Source organism: Anabas testudineus, chromosome 17 (assembly GCF_900324465.2).
Source record: "Anabas testudineus chromosome 17, fAnaTes1.2, whole genome shotgun sequence".
Lineage (NCBI taxonomy): Eukaryota > Metazoa > Chordata > Actinopteri > Anabantiformes > Anabantidae > Anabas > Anabas testudineus.
The window spans coordinates 10,440,373-10,444,959 of NC_046626.1; the positions used below are offsets into that span (position 1 = coordinate 10,440,373).

At 37.8% G+C, this 4,587-nt stretch overlaps 1 long non-coding RNA gene across 1 annotated transcript; it reads right to left on the reverse strand.

The window, feature by feature from the left end:
* Window positions 1–338: 338 nt before the first annotated feature.
* LOC113171289 lies at window positions 339–3,966 on the reverse strand. Its single transcript, XR_003299697.1, has 3 exons — window positions 3,887–3,966; window positions 3,236–3,268; window positions 339–464 (listed from the first exon to the last, which is right to left on the reverse strand). It is a non-coding gene; the product is annotated as an uncharacterized LOC113171289 (long non-coding RNA).
* Window positions 3,967–4,587: the final 621 nt, after the last annotated feature.

The following is a 4,587-nucleotide window of genomic DNA, read 5'->3' on the forward strand; positions in this document are numbered from 1 at the left end:
AGTTCTTATAGTCTTTCTTTAGCGAACTTATGACTTCATACCTAAAATTGTGGGAGTTCGATTTCTAGCATTAACCTTCACTTACTTTGTGGACATGTGGAGTAGTAGTCAGAACAGCAGTCGTGAATTTTCAGGCAGACTTCGTCGCAGTAACATCCTCTTTAACAGCTGTTGTTTTGGCCAGAGCAACACAGAGCTGATGGACTTGCACAAGCTGTAGCACACACAGCACAGTTATATGCAACACAAACAAGCAAAGAGACAGGCTTTAATGTGCAGCACTCAGGCAGTGGATTTATTTAAACAATGTCATGATTGATGAGACATGTTGACTATTTAGAAATTGATTAACTTGCTGTACGTAAAATTATTGTTTAGAGGTGTATTTATGTGAAACTCACATCGTGTTAGGAAACTGCTGCTTGTCATCATTTCATTTCTACCGATGGATTCCTGAGTAGGACCTGTGGAAAATGAACAAAATAGAACACTTGTAGATAAAAAACAAACAAAAAAATGTTTGTTAGTCATTAATTAGATGTGTTGGTGCAAACAATAGGCAACACAATGTCCCAGTGAAGATAAAGTTCTTGAGTGTGACTCTTAACTATTTTCACCATCCTCTCAGAACTGGCACAAAACAAAATACTAAACCAGTGCTGTTGAGTTTGTTGTCTAGTCAATCTCCCTCCACAGGGGAGAACTGTCCCCTGAGGGTCGGACCTCTGCAGGCTTACCGACTACACTCGCTATGTTCTCCTTCCTCACTAGGGCTGTGAGCTCGTCCATCTTATTGTCCAGCAACCTCATATTACCTTTAAGGTAGGGGGCGATGCCTTATCCTCCCCCCTGCTCATTGCTGATCTCTGCTTTTTAGTTCCTCCTCACCATCCTTCATCCTTTCCCCCCCCCCCCCGTGTCTCCATACTGTCCTCCGTCTCATCTCATCAGATGAGTGACAGTAGAAATGAGGGCAGGAACTTCCTTTCTCTAAACTTGTTATTTTTACAAAGTAAAAGCAATAAGGAAAAGGCATCAAAAGAAAGTGATGTTTATCTATCTAAACAGCTGTAATTGGTTAATTTCATACTTTTGCCAAATCCCTTGATTTAAAGCTGTAAGTCTTTACTTCGCTTCTACATCTTGAGTGTCATATTATTGTCACCATGCCCATTACAGTTGTCACTGTAGTAAAGTTTTGCCTTATTGTGCGACCTTTAACTAAACATGAATTTATTTCCTGATCTTGCGTTCAAGCCTCATGTACCTCTTAGGTTCAATAGACAATCTTTGGCATCTCTTGGATTGTTAAGGTGTTACAGAGTGATACCTCCTACCCGCACAGACAATAGCACTTTTGTTCTGTCATCACGGCAATAATGTTAATGACACCTGATCTTCACTGCTGTTTCGACATTTTAAGCAGCAAACTAGTGACCTACAGGTAGAGTAGAGTGCAGAGGAAAGCTTCCTGTGGTTAACTTATCTCAGATGACACTGATCTCTGTTGTGAAATATACTGGGTGGCCCATCTAAAACTAGTCTACGTGTGAAAAACACTGTGTAGTTTCTCTTTGACGTGAAAGAAATAAAAAATAGATGAGCAGATGTGCTCGGTTTTCCTGCCATGCTTGATCTGTGAGATTCCAGGCTTGACAAAAAGATTAAGAAGTTACACCTCACACAGAAAATGCTTTCTGAAAAGTTAAACCAAATGTTTTTAATGCTTCCACTCACGCGATAATCAGCGCTGGATGCTGATTTCAGGTTTCATATCTAAGGAACGCTCGCAGGGAATTTGGCACAACTCTCATCAAGGAATGTATAATAAACTGATTAGGTGTACAGTAACAGCCAAAGGTCAAAGGTCAAGGTCACATTGACTTTAATATTTCAGCTGGAGAGAACTGGACTCATGGATGAACTTGAATTTGAATATGAATCAAAAACATTGTTCAAAGTTTTCACTGTGTATGTGATTTCTTTTCTTATTAGTCTAATTCTGTCTTTTAGATTCATCACTGAATTATTTCTCTTAGTAGAGTTATGCAACACATCTGAACCTGCGTCCTACGCATTCTAATAAGCAAAGTATAAAAACCGTTAACGTAAAGCTATGTTACAATGTAAATCACAGATAAGTGGCTGGTGAAGAACATATAAAAAACAACAACAAATACTATTACTTTTTCTGTCCTCCTGATGCCAAATGATTGTTTGTAAAACTAATTTGGGGCTTTGCACTGTCCAGATTCTCAAAGGACTGACTTTCTTCAGTTAATTCACAGTTGTTCTGCATTGTTTTCAACAGAATTACAACATAGCGCTGATGGAATCTCCAATTAAGCAGCATCCCTGCTATGTGTTGATGGAGGAGGTATTTGTTTCTAGCACTTGCTCCTCCTGTCTCTGGTACCATTACGTGACTTAACTCTTCTGGTGATTATAGGAAGGTGAATAATGTGAACATCAACACACTTTGAAAAGGCCTCATTGTCTCTGAATCTGAAGGCTTTCCAAGATGTGAAAGCAACCCCACTGTTTGTCCTGCGCCAATCTTGCTGCAGACATGGACATTTTCTCTTTGGGCCAGAAGAACTACAGCAAGACAACAGAGGAAGCCTTTGCTCTGTCATGGACACGTCAACATTGTGACTAACACAAACACTGCACTACATGTTAGTTCTTCTTTGCTGCCTGTTGTTGTTTATATCGCAGCCTCTTGGTGTTTCTTTGTTGGATGTATAACAGCAACCTGAGGCTGATACCAACATAGCTATCAATTACAGTTTGGACATTCTTCTTCAGAAAGGGAAGGAAAACATTGCTGCAGATGCACCATCTCATGTAGGAATGATGTCACCTTGTAGGTGTCGTCTTTACGGGGGGAAGTGTTACATCCTGTTTTATCTTGGTGATTTTTGTATACGCTCCAGGTTATTTGCCTCATAATATGATTGTCAGACATCTGAGCAGCTGATTGGCAAATATTGCATCGCATTCACTATGTTATTAGATGGATTAGAGGAAATTAATATGGTTAATAATTTATGTTGACATAATAAATCAGTTGTACTTAATGGTAGAATTAACTAATTATTTAACTCTCTGGCAGAGAAACCCCAGTTGTAGAAAGACTTGGGTATAGTAAAATGGTATCTTATATACTGGATGTTGATGGTTGCAGCAGGGAGTGATGTGCCTGGAGAATATGAGGTGATGTTGTGGGTCTTACCGCTTGTTGTGGTCCCGGGACTTGTTGTTTGAGCTAGAAAGTTAAACAGGATAATGACATATCATTTCACTGAAGGAAAAATAACATACATGGTGATCTATTGCCGAATAAAAGTAGCTGGCATCAATAAACTGTAATAAATAAATTGTGTACAAGAAAATAGACAATAATGAAGAATAGATACATAACTGTACAACAGTCATTTTCCATGTCAAAAAGCAAATAGCTGTTCACAAAGGATGTAAGTGTACAGGTTGTCAGCTGTATATAGAATTGATGTTGGCATAAAAGGAACATGACACCTTTTGACAACTTCATCACTATTATTCTGATTTGTCTTATAACTGGTAACCAGTTTCAACATAGGCTTGTGATAATAGATCAGCACTACAGTGTTCTATATGTTCACATTATTTTTGTCATTGCTTGTCATCAACAAACTGACTTGTGAGTATTGAATTATTTAAGTTAATAGTTCATTTAGTTTAGTTAATTCCAATTCACTAAATCATGCAAGATGTCAATGATTTAACCATCTAGCTTTTTACAAACTACTCAAACAACAATGCAGCATTTTCTGTTGTATTTTAATTAAACCTTACTGTTCATCTTTGTTGTGAATTTTCATTTTACACATGATGTTTCACTCACCATCTTGAAGAGGTAACACCTGCAGTAGAAGAAGGGAGCACAACACAAAGAAGTCCATCGCTGAGTTTGGCTTCTAGGTGTAACACGGGCCTATTTAATACTCTCCCAACCCCACCTCTCTGCATACTTTTATGCTGGGTGTTATTTAAGCGCTTCATGAAATCCTAAGAAGCAGTTCAGTTTATGTTAAATCTGTGTGGAGGTTTTCACTTTCATGATGACGTTATTTCTCGTCAAGTTGAAAAGCTCTCTCTTGATAGAAGTACAATTGTTGTACAATTTGCATGAGAGAGTTACTGCCCAAAGCTCCTGCCAGAAATCACAGACGTGCATATATTCTTGAAAAAGTGACCAAATCATGGACTCATGCATACAGTAGATCAGACACAGTTATAAGAGCTGAAGAGACTCACGTCAAACATGTAACTGTAAAACATTTTACAGTGCAGCATTTTATGACTCATACTCAGAAAGTCGAGTCAAGAGAAGACAAGATAGAACTTTACTGATCCCCTTTTTTTTCTTTTTTCTTTGAGTAAAATGAGAAAATGAATGTCTTGTCTCGTGAGTTAAGTGTATGTTCACACCCATACTTTGTCCGCTCAATTAGGAGGTTTATCTCATTTTCCTTATAGATACATATACATATACATATACATATACATATACATATATATATATATATATATATATATATATAT